Source organism: Bos javanicus, chromosome 18 (assembly GCF_032452875.1).
Source record: "Bos javanicus breed banteng chromosome 18, ARS-OSU_banteng_1.0, whole genome shotgun sequence".
Classification (NCBI taxonomy): Eukaryota; Metazoa; Chordata; class Mammalia; order Artiodactyla; family Bovidae; genus Bos; species Bos javanicus.
The window spans coordinates 9090432-9107655 of record NC_083885.1 but is presented as its reverse complement, the minus strand read 5'-3'; the positions used below and the strand labels follow the sequence as shown (position 1 = coordinate 9107655).

Sequence of the window (17224 nt, the reverse complement as noted above, 5' to 3'; positions counted from 1 at the left end):
GTGGACCTGAATAAGAATGTATAATTACTGGTTCATTAATTGTGACAAATGTAAAACATTATTAATAGGAAAAACTGGGTGTGGGGTATATGGGAAATCTCTGTACTATCTTTGCAAACTTTTTGTAAACCTTAAACTATTCTAAAATTAAAAGCTTATTTAAAAAATTGCAGGTCCATTTAATAAGAATCTCCCTGGCCCATGGTGCCCTGTCGAAAAGGTTGACGCTATGAAGCTTGAATGACGCGGGGATTCTTGCCTCGGAGGAGAGGAATTCGATCCAGGGCCAGTGACGAGGCTTGATTGCACAGAGCTTTTGTGTAATAAAAGTTTTATTAAATTGTAAAAGAGATAGAGAAAGCTTCTGACATAGACTTCAAAAGGGGGCAGAAAGAGTGCTCCCTTGCTAGTTTAGAGCAACAACTTATGTACCTATTAGCAAGCTGCTAATTAGAGAAAGGAAATGCCTCAACACTGAGAGAGTTTCATGAGGCCCCTCACCCATAACATGTATTTTGAGATGGCGTTGGCACACGGTGAGTCATCCTGGGCCATGAAACAATTGACATGAATCTTGAAGAAAGGCAGATTTACAAACAAATACATAGTTTCATTCACATAGCTTAAGAGAACTGAATAAAACCAGTACTGGTTTGTTGAGCCATTATGGTTTTGAGTGTTAGATGGAACCGACTTAAAGAAAGGCAGATTCTAAGGTAAATACATAGTTTATTAACATAGCTTGAGAAAAATATTTCCATAAGAAAAGCACATTGGTTAGCTCAAGGCTTGAGAAGAGTTCCACTGGAGTGGAAGGAAAAGGCTACCCACTTCAGTAATCTGGCCTGGAGAATTCCATGGACTGTATATATAGTCCATGGGGTCATGAAGAGTCAGACATGACTGAGTGACTTTAAATGTAAAAAATAGCTCAAGGCTTGAGAAAAGTTAAGTTCTGGTGGAACCAGGTGTCGTCCTGGCAGCACAGAAGTTTAAAAGAAACCTCCTTTTAATTTTGTGCAGAGAAGGAAAAAAAAAGTCTGACACTTGCAGTTTGTTTCCTCCTGCGGCTTAAGAGAGAGAGAAACGTCTGACACTTGCAGTCCATCTCCTCTGCTTGGGGACCCTCTCCTTCCTGCCTGTTACCCTCTCGCTGTCACCTGTATCCAACACACTCAGGTGCATCCAAGGGGCCCTAAAGCAGCGGTTCTCACCTGAGCTGCTCATCGTAATCGAGATACCTGGGCCCCACCCCCGGAAACTGAGAATCGAGCAGTCAGCATGGAGAGGGAGCAAACACGGGGCTCTTTGCAGAGGCCTCCTAGAGATTGCAGTGTGCAGCCCAATTTGACATTAACTGCTTTAGGACGTGTAGGATTCCTTCATTCATTCTTTTTTACTTCTACAAACAATATTTCCTCTTTTCTTTCCCTAAAACACATCATGGGAAAAAAAGAAAAAAAAAAAAAAAAAACCTGCCATGGACCTGCAGAACACAGGAGCCATTCCTGAGGGGGCATATCACAGCCTTTGGTCACCAGAGCCCAGGCATCTCCCAGCTACACCTTTGTCTACCCCGACTGCACAGCAGGCATGCGCACAAGGCTCTGCTTCCTTCTCCACACCGCGGGCCACAGGTAAGCCTCTTCTTTCCTTGAGGGAGGAAACAGACAGAACAGGCTCCATCTTGAAAGCAGGACTCCACCTTGGGCCGGATGGTGGACTTTGAGCTCTATGCCCAGTATCTATGGAAATGACATACCAACTGGAAAACCAGACCCCCTGGATGGAAGAGCCCCAGGGCTCTCCATCGCCTAAAAGAATACCCTAATTATCTGTGTAACCAAATAGAATCATAAATTCTATTATGCTTATTGGAGTATGACCACAGGCCTACTGATAATTGTCCCCTGTTAACTACCTAGACTTAAGGCATATGAATCACGGGTTAACTTTGATTGTATCTTTCTTTTCCTTTTTTCAGACTAGTTTCAGGGGATCTGGGGAGGTGGGTTTGGGCACGTACACTTAGGGTATCAGATCAGATCAGATCAGTTGCTCAGTCGTGTCCGACTCTTTGCGACCCCATGAATCGCAGCACGCCAGGCCTCCCTGTCCATCACCAACTCCCGGAGCTCACTCAGACTCATGTCCATCGAGTCAGTGATGCCATCCAGCCATCTCATCCTCTGTCATCCCCTTTTCCTCCTGCCCCCAATCCCTCCCAGCATCAGAGTCTTTTCCAATAAGTCAACTCTTCACATGAGGTGGCCAAAGTACTGGAGTTTCAGCTTTAGCATCATTCCTTCCAAAGAAATCCCAGAGCTGATCTCCTTCAGAATGGACTGGTTGGATCTCCTTGCAGTCCAAGGGACTCTCAAGAGTCTTCTCCAACACCACAGTTCAAAAGCATCAATTCTTTGGCACTCAGCCTTCTTCACAGTCCAACTCTCACATCCATACATGACCACAGGAAAAACCATAGCCTTGACTAGACGGACCTTTGTTGGCAAAGTAATGTCTCTGCTTTTCAATATTATGTCTAGGTTGGTTATAACTTTCCTTCCAAGGAGTAAGCATCTTTTAATTTCATGGCTGCAGTCACCATCTGTAGTGATTTTGGAGCCCAGAAAAATAAAGTCTGACACTGTTTCCACTGTTTCCCCATCTATTTCCCATGAAGTGGTGGGACTGGATGCCATGATCTTTGTTTTCTGAATGTTGAGCTTTAAGCCAACATTTCCACTCTCCACTTTCACTTTCATCAAGAGGCTTTTGAGTTCTTCTTCACTTTCTGCCATAAGGGTGGTGTCATCTGCATATCTGAGGTTATTGATATTTCTCCCGGCAATCTTGATTTCAGCTTGTGTTTCTTCCAGTCCAGCATTTCTCATGATGTACTCTGCATACAAGTTACATAAACAGGGTGACAATATACAGCCTTGATGTACTCCTCTTCCTATTTGGAAGCAGTCTGTTGTTCCATGTCCAGTTCTAACTGTTGCTTCCTGACCTGCATACAAATTTCTCAAGAGGCAGATCGGGTGGTCTGGTATTCCCATCTCTTGAAGAATTTTCCACAGTTTATTGTGATCCACACAGTCAAAGGCTTTGGCATAGTCAATAAAGCAGAAATAGATGTTTTTCTGGAACTCTCTTGCTTTTTCTATGATCCAGCGGATGTTGGCAATTTGATCTCTGGTTCCTCTGCCTTTTCTAAAACCAGCTTGAACATTTTGTGACCTTGTAGACTTAGGGTATACAAGGTCACAAAAACTGGTCAGGGTCCTTGGCTAAGAGGAGACTCTGCCTTGGGCTGCCGGTGTATAAACTGCACTCCACTATCTGCATTGTCCTTCTTAGTGAGTTTGTTTCCCGGAACGTGTGGCTACAACATCCTGGCTGGCTTTCCTGCCTCTTCTGCCTGGAAAACTCTTCCTCATCCTTCAAAACCTAGATCAAAAGTCACCCTCTCTGAAGCCTCCCCAGATACCAACCTAGAACTTAGTCACTCCTCTTTAGTCTTCAACCAGACTTTTCTGATACCTGTCTAATCACCCACGCGTTGGATGGCACTCATGTGTTTGGGGGCCTCTGTCGCGCGTCACTGGAATGTGAACAATTTGAGGATATGAATCTGGCCTGTCACTCACACCCCCCCTTCCCTCGGCACAGTGCTCCTCAATATTCATTCAAGGGAATGAGTGAGTAGATGCATTAATGAACAGACTCATTCTGAAGGCCTTAGCCTTGTGTTGCTGCTGCTGCTGCTAAGTCACTTCAGACGTGTCCAACTCTGTGTGACCCATAGGCAGCAGCCCACCAGGCTCCCCGTCCCTGGGATTCTCCAGGCAAGAACACTGGAGTGGGTTGCCATTTCCTTCTCCAATGCATGAAAGTGAAAAGTGAAAGTGAAGTCTCTCAGTCATGTCCGACCTTCACGACCCCATGGACTGCAGCCTACCAGGCTCCTCCATCCATGGGATTTTCCAGGCAAGAGTACTGGAGTGGGGTGCCATTGCCTTCTCCATAGCCTTGTGTTAGGGGAAATAAAATCCATCAGCTAGGAGAAGATCTTTCTCTGTATCAGATATCATCCATTTTGGTCATTTGCTCTGAAAATGACATTCAGAGTATTTTCTTTACATGTTTAAGAACTTCCAACAGCAACTTAATGAATGGGTTCTTGTATATATAAGCCAGTCTGGATGTCATAGATGCTGCTGGGAATATGAAAAGCAAGCAGATACCCCAGACTCCTGCACTAGCCTCAAAGCAGCAAATACCTTACAAGGAAGAGAGCAAATAGAGGTAGGGCCAGAAGACCTGTGAAAGCCCAAGAGAATTTTCACTGCCCTGCCCTTAGCTCATCCCCTTTTGTGTGTGTGTGTGTGTGTATGCGCACTCGGTCATATCCGATTTTTGCAACCCCATAGACCTCTGAGGTCCACCAGGCTTCTCTGTCCATGGAATTTCACAGGCTGGAGTGGGTTGCCATTTCCTTCTCCAGGGGATCTTCCTGACCCAGGATCAAGCCCACATCTCTTGTATCTCCTGCATTGACAGGCAGGTTCTTTACCAGCTGAGCCACCAGGGAAACCCATGAGCACCCTACAAAGCAGGCAGGGCAGCTGCTTCAAACCTCTCTTTTTAATGGAAAAAAACTGAGGCTTAAAAAAGTTGAGATGGTAGCCAGTATAGGGACAAAGCCCAAAGCAGCCACCCACCACAGAGAAATTTGTAAAAACTTCATGAGAACCATACACTCAGTTCCATATAGCAAGTCAATACCCCCCAAGCTCATTCAGTGGAGAAACAAAGAATCTGATCTTCCAATGACAGCAGGAAAGATTCTGTGTGGTATAAAAAGAGGATCTAGGGACACAAATCATTTGAGGATCAAGTAAGAGTTATAGAACCTCTTGCCAGGAAAAAAAAAATCCAGTTCTCAAGATTTTACATAAAACCTAGAGTCTAAAACTTCTCTGAAATATATAGGCACTATGGAAGGTGAAATGATCCTGGGTAAGAAACCCTGAGCTAGACAGTCCTAGGATTGCTTTCAATCATGACATTCCATTATTTATCTAAAGACAAAAGTGTTTAGTATAGGCTGCAACATTTGCTGTTGTTCAGTCATTAAGTCGTGCCCAATTCTTTGCAACCCATAGACTGCAGCACGCCAGGCTTCTCTGTCCTTCACTATCTCCCAGAGTTTGCATAAACTCATGTTCATTGAGTCGGTGATGCCATCCAACCATCTCATCTTCTTTGCTCCCTTCTCATGCTGCCCTCAATCTTTCCCAGCATCAGGGTTTTTCCCAGTGAGTCAGCTCTTCACATCAGGTAGCCAAAGTATTGGAGTTTCAGCTTCAGCATCAGTCTTTCCAATGAATATTCAGGGTTGATTTCCTTTAGGAGTGACTAGTTTGATCTTGCAGTCCAAGGGACTCTCCAGCACCACAATTCAAAAGCATCAATTCTTCAGCACTCAGCCTTCTTTATCATCCAACTCTCACATGTGTACATGACTACTAGAAAAACCATAGCTTTGACTACATGGATCTTTGTCAGCAAAGTGATATCTCTGCTTTTTAACACACTATCTAGGCTTGTCATAGTTTTACTTCCAAGGACCAAGTGTCTTTTAATTTCATGGTTGCAGTCAATGTCTGAAGTAAATTTGGAGCCTAAGAAAACAAAATATGCCACTGTTTCCATTGTTTCCCCATCTATTTGCCATGAAGTGATGGGACCAGATGCCATGATCTTCGTTTTCTGAATGTTGAGCTTTAAGCCAGCTTTTTGCTCTCCTCTTTCACCCTCATCAAGAGTCTCTTTAGTTCCTCTTTGCTTTCTGCCATTAGAGTAGTATCATCTGCCTATTGGAGGCTATTGATATTTCTCCCAGCAATCTTCATTCCCTGGTGGCTCAGAGCATAAAGAATCCGCCCGCAATGCAGGAGACCTGGGTTCAATCTCTGGGTTGGGAAGATCCGCTGAAGGAGGGCATGGCAATCCACTCCAGTATCCTTGCCTGAAGAATCCCCATGGACAGAAAGCCTGGTGGGCCCCAGACCACGGGTTGCAAAGAGTCAGACACACCGGAGCGACTAAGCACACAATCCTCATTCCAGCTTGTGATTCACCAGCCCTACATTTCACATGATGTACTCTGCATATGAGTTAAATAAGCAGGGTGACAGTATACAGCCATAACGTACTCCTTTCTCGATCTTGAACCAGTCCCTTATTCCATGTCCAGTTCTAACTGTTGCTTCTTGAACTGCCTAGAGGTTTCTGAGAAGGCAGGTAAGGTGGCCTGGTATTCCCATCTCTTTAAGAATTTTCCAGTTTGTTGTGATGCACACACATAAAAGCCTTTAGTGTAGCCAGTGAGGCAGAAGTAGATGATTGACTGGAGTTCTTTGGATTTTTTGATGATCCAACAGATGTCAGCAATTTGTTCTCTCCTTCCTCCATCTTTTCTAAATCCAGCTTATACATCTGGAAGTTCTCCGTGCATGTACTATTGAAACATATACGATCTTCGTGTACCACAACTAGATCCAGGTGCTATGTGAATTCATCTAAAAATCTGGATCTTCTTGGTTCATTTTTCTCGGACCTTGGTTCTGTTCTCCACCAGGCTCTCTCCTTATTGGGGCAAGATGGCCACTAGCTGCTCCAAACTCACATCTACCCTTTTAGTAACTCCAGAAGAAGAAGCAAGCTTCTTTTCCAATTGTTTCAGGATCATCCTATTTGGAATACCTCAAGTCATTTACCAATCCTTGAACAAATCTCTAAGCTGGAGTGACAGTGTATTCTAATGGGCTTCCATTTCAGACCTACAATAAGGTCTAGAGCTGGTGAGGCTAACCACCCAAACCGCACACATTGAGAGCAGGGAAGGGGTGGCTCCCTGAGAAAAAACAGTGTGTTATTACCAGCAGAAATGAGAAAGTGACACTGAATGAGCCGAATCAATCTATGTCCATTACAATACAAGTAAACAGTAATCATATCTCATGGGCTATAGCTATGTAGAGTGGACCTAGCACACGAATGTTTATTCAATGCTGGTCTGGATAACTTTTTACACAGACATGTTTGTGCAAAGGCGTGGACCACCATCCCCATGACAGCCCTGTTTGTTCTTTTTTTTTTTTTAATTTATCTCCTTTCAAGAGAATAGTCCCAGTAACAGAAGCCCTCCCATCTCCTTCAGTCCTGTCTCTGCCAGTCAACAGCCACTGCTAAAGGTAGAAGAGAAAAATCTCCTATGACCTTGATAGGCCTCCTACTCAGGTGTATTTTTGTTCCTTTACCTAAAGCTGAAGGCTATCTTTATTTTCTCCCCTACTGAGTGGTTTGATGACTGTCTGCTTTAATCATTAAAGAGATTTAGAAATTCGCTAGGGAGAAAATTGTAATCCTTGCAGAACAGGAATATCTGAAGTGCTTTTTCTATTAATGACCTTGGCCCTGAAAAGGAATCTGAGCACCAGAGATATATTGCCAGCCTCCAGGCCTGGGGAATGAAGACTTGCTTCTCTGCCTCCTTGTCCTCCATCAGCAGCTGGCCCCAAGGCATCACCGGTCTCGATTAGACCGAGACAAGTGCTTTCAAGTCCATTTCCTCTTTCCAGCCTGTTCTGGGCCACAGCCCAGCTCAGGTAAGCTCCCTACTCTTGCCATAATTCAAACAGCCACCCCGGAAGTCCCAGAAGAAATGATCTGCCTGCAGCCTTGAAGCTTTGTCTTAGAACTCAACTCCTTTTTAGGATAGAAAGGGAAGAATACTTAGAGTAAATGAGAATTAAAAGGTATGAAAACTAAGAGCTGTTATCTAGGCAACCAAATTCTTTCTTCTTTCCTAAAAGCAAGGAAGAGAGTCCAGCGGTGATTTCTTCAATACTAAAACCTTCTTGTCCCCTGTTCAAATCCTTCTCTTGCTCCCTAATATCTGAGAGATAAAAATCAACCTCTTGAGTGTACCTTCCAGGCCCTGTGTGATCTGGCTCCTACTTCATTTCTAGTCTCGCTTCTGTTCGTTTTATCCCTCCACTTTGTTTCACTGTGTCTTAGAAAAACCCATCTTGCTCTTGCCAGAAAGCTTACAAGCTTATTCTCCCTATTTAACATGTTTCTCTACTTGGTTACCATATTAGTTTCCCTTTTGCCCCTCTAACAAATTACCACAAACTTGCTGTCTTGAAACAACATGAACGTTTAAGGACACTGGCTGGAGACATCTGAGAATATCCCAATTTGCAAATTCCATCCCTCTTCATTCCATGTCACTTCTATTACCACGTTTGTGAAGTTAATTTATTCTGTTTCTCTAACAATGACTGAGAGAACAGTAATAAAATATCCCAGTGTGAGTCTGGATTTTTTCCATTTATCACTTTAGTTATGTCATTTTTTGCTTCAAATATTAAGCTCTTTTAACAGGTACATGAACACATATGATGGTTAAGTCTTCCCAACAAACTGACAATTTAATTAATATGAAATATCCACTTTACTTTTGGTAATACTCCTCTGACCTGACATCTACTTTGTATAATATTTACATACAATATTTACATTGCATCCTCTTTCTTAAACCAACTGTTAACCTTATGTATTTTCTTCCACTCTTTTACCTCCAATCTATGTCTTTATATTTAAACTGTTTCTCTCAGGAATGGCATATAGTTAGGTCTTACTTTGTATCTAACCTGACGACTCTGCCTTGTAAAGTACTGTTCTATTTCTTTAATGTAGTTGTTGGTTAGCATATGTTTAGGTCCACCACTTTTTATTCCCTTGCCATTTATTCCATTTACTCCATCTACTGTGTTGGCCAAAAAGTTCACTGGGATTTTCCCATAAAATGTTATTTATAGAAAAACCTAAATGAACTTTTTGGCCAACTTTTTTTGGCCAACCCAATGTTTCATCTGTTCTTTTGTTCCTTCTTTTCTCCATTATTATTTGAGTAAATGGAGTACTTTTTAGTATTGCATTTTCTCTCCTTTGACTTTTGAACTATATCACTTTGTATTATTTTCCTTAGTAACTTCTCTAGAGTAACACTGCCTATTAGAAATACAATGTGAGCCACATGTAACATTTACAGAATATCTCAATTTTTAGTTCACGCATTACCAAACTTTTTTAAAAGCAGTTAAATTAATTTAATAATATATTAACCTAACATAACCTAAATATTATCACTTTAACGTGTAATATGATATTTTAGATTCTAAAATTATATTCATACTATCTTTGAAATCTGATCTGAATTTTCACACCTGTAGCATATCACAACTGTTAAAGTGAAAGATAGTTCTGTAAAAACAATAAAATGGTGCTTCATAGAAGAATGCGTACACCACTTCAGTTTTTCAGTTAAATTTAAGTAATTAAATGACAAATTCATCTCCTCAGTTGTATTAGACACATTTCAAGAGCTTAGTAGCCCCATGTGGCCAGTGACTGCTGTATTGAACAGAACCGCTCTGGAGTTCACAATATGTACATTTAATTTATCACAGTCCAGCCTAAAATAATATTAAGTTCTTAATTAGCAAATGAAGTTCTCCCACAACAGCACAATTCCATTTATCCTTCCTCATACTTTGTGCGATATTCACATATCTTTTTCTTCCATCTATGAATATAGACCTTGCAACACAAGGTTATGATTTCTGCTTTAAGCATCTTATAGTCACCCATCAAAAAATGGACAGAAGATCTAAATAGACATTTCTCCAAACAAGACCTCAGTTCAGTTAAGTCGCTCAGTCATGTCCGACTCTTTGCGACCCCATGAATTGCAGCACACCAGGCCTCCCTGTCCATCACCAACTCCTGGAGTTCACTCAGACTCACACCCATCAAGTCAGTGATGCCATCCAGCCATCTCATCCTCTGTCGTCCCCTTCTCCTCCTGCCCCCAATCCCTCCCAGCATCAGAGTCTTTTCCAATGAGTCAACTCTTCTCATGAGGTGGCCAAAGGACTGGAGTTTCAGCTTTAGCATCATTCTTTCCAAAGAACACCCAGGAATGATCTCCTTTAGAATGGACTGGTTGGATCTCCTTGCAGTCCAAGGGATTCTCAAGAGTCTTCTCCAACACCACAGTTCAAAAGCATCAGTTCTTGGGCGCTCAGCCTTCTTCACAGTCCAACTCTCACATCCATACATGACCACAGGAAAAACCATAGCCTGGACTAGACAGACCTACAGATGGCCAAAAAGCACATGAAAAGATGCTCAAGGTCGTACATTATCAGAGAAATGCAAATCAAAACTACAATGAGGTACTACCTCACACCAGTCAGAATGGCCATCATCAGAAAGTCTGAAATAATAAATGCTGGAGAAGGTGTGGGGAAAGGGGGACCCCTCCTATACTGTTGGAGAATGTAAATTGGTACGGCCACTATAGAGAACAGTACGGAGGTTCCTTAAGAAACTAAAACTAGAACTACCATGTGATCCAGCAATCCCTCTCCCGGGCAAATATCTGGAGAAGACGCATGCACTCCTATGTTCATAGCAGCACTATTTACAATAGCCAAGACACGGAAACAACCCAAATGTCCACTGAGAGATGATCAAACAAAAATGCGGTAGGAAGACGGCTCCAAAGGTGGGAAGTGAAGTCAGTGCCTCAGTAGCCGAGGAGAACTGTAGAAGGAAGAGCCAAATGTTGACAGAGATTTATGATTCAGTTGCAGTTTCATAATGTGGTCTCCCTAAGGAGTTGGCTTTTCAATGAGGATGACAATGGAAGAGATGAAGCTGAGACCACTTCTGTGGTTTCTATGACCCTCTATGCAGTCATGTATCCTGTGTTTAATGAGATAGAACGAGTAAATCTGTCTGAGCTCAGACACTGAGAGTAGCTTTCATCAAGGCTGAAAAAAGAAAATCCATGACTCATACAAGACATCATTATGAAAATTTTAGGGACAAAAAAGTGTAGAGTCAACTTCACAGAGTCCCTTCTTCAAATGACAGTTGATGATGTAGAAGAGTATATGATTAAACAACCAGAGTCAGAATTCCAAGACCTAAATGAAAAGGCATAAGCACTTAAACAAATTCTTGGTAAGATCCCAGATGAGACCAATGACAGAGTGAGGTTTCTGCAGACAGTCAAGGAAATAGCAAGTGCAGTAAAAGAACTTCTTGATAAAAAGCAATCAATGTCTTCAAGAAATATCAATACCAGAACCACAGGGCACTTGAACACCAAAATAAAGGGTCTGTGAAGTACTCCAAAAGTTTCAGTGGTACTCTGAAAACCTATTTTAAAGATGACTGGGTAATAAATGTATTCATAAGTGCCAACCAACTAATTCATCAAAGCAACTTGATACTTCAGACCTCAAAACTATGGCCTGAAAGTTGTATATGTTAAGAGATATACTTCTCAGTGGCAACATTGGATTGTCTTTATCCATAAATTTTAAAGTTTGACTGTATAAATTATCAGTCCCTTCTGAATGGACCTAATAATCCAGGATGCTGAATGGGATTACTGGCATATTACACCATGTTTTTGTAAAATATAGCTTCATCATAATCATGCTGAAGATTTTGCATCACTTTTGCTATTATCATTCTTTTGAGAATGCTAAGCCAAAAGAATTTATGCCTTAAAGTGTCATTATATAACTTTCCTTAAAATAATTATAAATATTGAGGTTTGTTTCTGACATTTTAACCTGAAAGTGATACGCTACAAGATAGTACTTTAACAACATTTGCTACCAAATAGTGAATAGGTTACATCTGTTAAATATTTCTTTACTTGAAAATATGCATATATAAATATATATATATATAATCAGAAGACCAAGATGACTGTGCAATGTCTAAAGAGCTTCTAACAGGAGTTTATTAGCAGTTTATCAGACAATAAAGCAGTAAGAATTCCTATTTTTCTGTCCTTAATCACTCTGGGCAAAAAGTAGTTAAGGGAGATACTTTTGCTAGTTGTTATATCTGAAGTACTGAGTATTTTTCCAAACTTTGTTTTAAGAGACTTATGAGAAGCAGATGGCAGTTTACAGAGCCATCATACTATATTGCCACTTTTGAACTCTATGATGATGTAAGATTAAGTCTTTCTGACTTGCTGGGCCCTAATAAGCTCTGCACCTTTCTTCCATAAACAGCCACAACTATAGTAATTTGAAGCCATACTGGTGCTAGCTGCGCACATGGAGCACAGAAAGACTGGTACCCATTGCAGACGAGCCACCTGATATGTAGCAAAGCTGGAATTCCAGTGCCGACCCGGAGCCCGAGCTGTCAGCCACTGTGTTACGCTGCTGCCGGCAAACAGAGGAAAACCGACAGTGGACAGTCTGCCTTCCCACTAATCCTCTACTGCTCCCAAGATGCCCCGCTCCTTGTCAGGTGTGAAATCCGCCCAGAAGAGTGGTCCCACATCCTGGACATCACTGAAGTAGCTTGAGTCCCAAGCAGGAAATCCCACAGTATTCCCAGACCTAACGCCACGGGAGTAGGAAAAACACCGTCCTTTTACAATAAGCTTAAGGTTCTTCCCCTGTTCTGGGTGCATCAGCCATCCCTGCTCTTGACTCCTGCTTTACCTCACTACTCCTCTCTCCCCTTCTTGTCATTAATTACCTCTGCAGACTTCCGGTGTCTTCAAGCCAATAGCTCTGAGCTCATTCTGTCTACCCAGAGTCTGGTTGCTCTTAACCTACACTCTGCCTCCAGTCACAAGCTGCAAAGCCCTGCATCCCACAGATTACTGATAACACTCAGCCTCTTCTGATGTGCCAGGACTAGAACTGTGTCCTCCTGTGTCCCTTTCACCCTGTACGACACCTGTATGGATGCTTAGGAATCCGGTCAGACAAGAAAATGACCAAAGTTCTCACTGCAGTGGGCAGCAGACACTGGGATTCTGTCAGAAAAGCATTTGCTCTTCAGGATGACATAATTCAACCATTGCAGAGACACTCTGAAGCTCTCTTAAATGAACCAAATGGCATCTTTAGAAAGCTTTTGAGATTGCCCACATCCAGCATCACTAGGTTATTTCTAAACATTTCAAAAGCTATGTTTGCATTCAAAATATATTGTACTTTTACATGACTCAGTTGGCGCATACCCCAACCCCATTTTATGGTTAAAGAGGATGATGCTGAGAGGTTTTAAATTATCTACTTTACATCAGTGGCTCTCAAAATTCAGTATGTGTAAGATACACTTCAGGCGAGAACAAAAATGGGTTTGCTGTTCTAGTTTTTTAAAATTTGCACTTTCCAAAAAGGAATCTTCATTTCTGCCCCCCCTCCCCTCCTGTCACCATTCATTTATTCTGATACTGCTAGCCCAATACTTTGAGAAATACTACAGCAGAGTAAGGAAGGGAATCTGTGAATAGAATTCAGTGGTCCATGCACCTAAAAAGGAAAAAAGTTCCCCATCTTTGTTTTCAGGATCTTTTAAGTGAAATTTAGCATTTCCTTCAATGACGAATGTAAGCAGCAGAACATAGTTATATTAACAGTGTCTGTGATGTTGTTACCAATACAAGTTACAGATATTTTTATATCACACATGTTTTGCAGGAACTTCAAAATACCTTTTACCTTTCACCAGTTCAAAATTACAGTTGTTCTGAGACTTGATATTATCACATTGATGTGTTTAAAAAAAATGGCAAATTTCATTTTATTGAGTATTCTTTTTATCTAATATTTGTCTTAGTTACAGCACGTGGGATCTTCAGTCTTTGTTGCGGCATGCAGGATCTTTAGTTGCAGCGTGTGAACTCTTAGTTGAAGCATGTGGGATCTAGTTCCCTGACCAGGGATCAAACTTGGGCCCCCTGCTTTGAGAGCATGGTGTCTTAGCCATTGGGCCACCAGGGAAGCCCCCAATATTCTGATAATTGTAATTTAATAGAATCGGCGTCTTTTGTAATCCAACATCTATTTTATGCATTTAAAAACATTATTCTGAGAAAGGTTGTACAGGCGTCATCAGACTGGTTTAAGGGTCTTTGAAAGTAAAAGAAGACAAAGTTCAGGATCTTCTGACCTCAGACTTCCCCCTCACTACCTCTAACTGCCACAATGGCCATCTGACCAGGGAAGCCAGTCTACTGTCTGGGTTGAACCAAGGAGGGTCTCCCTCTTAAGAAACAGCCAGCTCTCAGATTGGAGAGACTCTGGGGATTAAAGGAGTAGAATCTAGGCTGCAGTGAATTCCACTGAAAGCCACAGACAGACATGAAGAAGTTGGGAGACCTGGCGTGCACAGAGCAGACACAGTGACAGAAGTAGAAATTAGCTCCATGAGCTCCAATCTATGGTCTGAGATGGACTAAAAGAGAAAGACCATTCCAGCCGCCCCATGGCCCAACTGTACTTCCTGTCTTAGACCTGCGTGAGATTCACTTCTCTCCTTATAATCCATCTCCCTCCCCTGTCCTAGTTGGGATTTCGGCTCCTCATGACCAAGGCCTTGACTGCAACTGCCCACATGACCCTTATTACTCATTTCAGCATCTGTCCGTATTCATTCACAGCATCACTTAGGTCACATCATGGTGAAGAGTCTGTATGTTCAATTCAGACGTGCTGAATGCATCCTCCACCACTTTCTGGTTTAAGAACATGGGCAAGTGGCCTAGAACTTTCTGTGCCTCCTTGTCTTATCTGGGAAAATGGGAACACTAACAGTATTTACCTAAGGTGAGCATCCAATGAATTAATATATCTAAAATACACGCCTGATAGGGAGCAAGTGCTTGGCAGTTGTGCACCATCATGATGTCCATTGTCCACAAGCCACAGGGCTTGGACTGTGCATCATCTGTGCATGCTCACCACAGTTTTCGGCACTGCCCCAATCAGAGCTAACAAGGATGGACGGGCCTCATCTGGGACAAGGTGCCTCCACAAATTGGCATTTTCCATCAGCAAGCTTAGACTTGCTTTTTGTAAAAAGTTTTCATAACATGAAGATTTTCAGAGTCCCGTTCAAGTATTAGAATGGGTTTACTTTATATACAATTATTGTTTCTCATATGTTGAGGCTTCTCTGCTTGTCTGGGCCAAAATTACGACATCTCCCCTATCAAGCAGTTGGCTCAGACTTGCCAAGACTGGGACCCCTTATCACAGCGGGTGTGCTGGATACATGCGAGGAGCTGCACACTCACAGGGAGGACAGTTACTAGAGTATTCCTGAACTGAACACAGTAGGTCTGAGAAAGGACAGCCACCTCTCCAGGCTAACCACCTCATCATGCACATCTCCTCCACCATGTGACCCTGAGCCCTTCCTCTCTTATTTACAAACACCGTCCAGCCCCAGGTTCTGAAAATAAACACAGTGGAACTGCTGCTGCTTCCTGGACACACATCTTCCCCGGGGACAGCGGGGCTGTCAAAATGCAGATGCACAGAGAGCTTGTTCCAAGGTTCAGTTTCAGATCTCAAATCTTTTTGACTTAACCTCTGTACCTCTGTGCTTCCCTGGTGGCTCAGCTGGTAAAGAATCCGTCTGCAGCGCGGGAGACCTGGGTTCAATCCCTGGGCTGGGAAGATCCCCTGCAGAAGGGAAAGGCTACCCACGCCAGTATTCTGGCCTAGAGAATTCCATGGACTATACCCATGGGGTCACAAAGAGTCAGACATGACTGAGAGACTTTCTTTCTTTTTTTTCTTTTCTTTCTGTACCTCTATCTATCATGGGCATACCCGTCAAGGAAGTCAGCTAGGGTTTGATGTGGAATGCTAGAAAAGCATGTCTGAGATTTTTTTTTTTTTCCCTAACCACCAGGTAATTTCATTGCTACCTTTGGGTTTAGTACTTTTTTCTTTCTTAAGTGATTGATGGTGTGGTGGTGGAGGGTGGGGGACTTCTAAAGTTCAAATAGGCTAAAAACCTCCATCCAAATATAATGAATGAATAGTATATTTAACCAAGATAAGTGCTGGGCTAATTCTTAAAGTCTATAGATAAAAATAGTGGAATTCCCCCCATTCCTTCACTATACTCTTTAATCATGCTAACTTTAGAGAAGTTATTAGAATAATAACAATAATAATATTAATAGCAGTATTTAAATACAGAGCATTTAATAAATGCTAGCTATGTGCCAGATACTTTCCTAACTATGTTACATGTGTAAGTTCATTTAACTTTCACGAAAAATGAAGTAGGTGCTATCATTATCCCAATTTTACAGACTGGCACAAGGAAGTTAAGTGATTTGCCCAGGGTTAATGTACTAGCCACAGCAAAGCCAGGACTGAAGCTCAGGTACCTGGCTCCAGGGCCATACGCTTAACTAGGACATGATTCTGTCAACCAGCATTCCTTCTGCTACAGGTTGAGCCCATTTTCCCTTAAGTATCTGTAGAAAAATAACAAAACTATCTAAAGTAGCCTTTCCCGCTGTCCTCAGAAAAGATGGGAAAGTATCTCTTCACCCTTCCGTCTATTTCTCCTGCCAGTAGCTTTGCGGTGGGCCGCCCACACCCTCTTCCAGTGCTGCCACTGAGTTCCTGTGCAACTAAGCTGCATTCTCTTCTGGGTTCCGGGTCCAAAAGAGCTAATTAATCTCTTATTCTTACAAGATTCAGATTGTTACATGTGCCCACTCAGGAGAGAATGTAAAATCTGGCCATTTTTAACCCATTCAGCTCCTGGAATTAGGGGAATCAAGGAGTATTAAAGGCATCTCTAGACTTCTACAGTCAAACATTTTACCAGCACACACCCTTTCTGCACCTCTTTCATCTTCCGACTTTTTCCACGGCCATTGCTGTGTACTTTGTGAACGAAGGCATCATTCAGCTCCATTCCAGGCTCTCATAAGGACTTAGTTCCCTGATGCCTTGACTCAGGTAAATGTCTCCTTACCTAGTGATGAAGAGTCACCGTCATAACTGGGCTGTCCTAAAAGGTCGCTGCCTGAGTGTGTGTGTTAGTTTGTGTGTGTGTGTGTGTTAGTCGCTCAGTTGTGTCCGACTCTTTGCAATCCCACGGACTACAGCCCGCCAGGCTTCTCTGTCCATGGAATTCTCCAGGCAAGAGTACTGGAGTGGATTACCATTCCCTTCTCCATAGGGACTTCCCAATGCAGGGGTCGAACCCTGGTCTCCTGCATCACAGGCAGATTCTTTACTGTTTGAGCTACAGGGAAGTCGTCCTGAGCTTTGTGTCA

At 42.5% G+C, this 17224-nt stretch overlaps 1 pseudogene; it reads left to right on the top strand.

The window, feature by feature from the left end:
* The first annotated feature begins 10561 nt into the window (after nt 1-10561).
* Nucleotides 10562-11422, top strand: LOC133229920 (programmed cell death protein 10-like; annotated as a pseudogene).
* Nucleotides 11423-17224: the final 5802 nt, after the last annotated feature.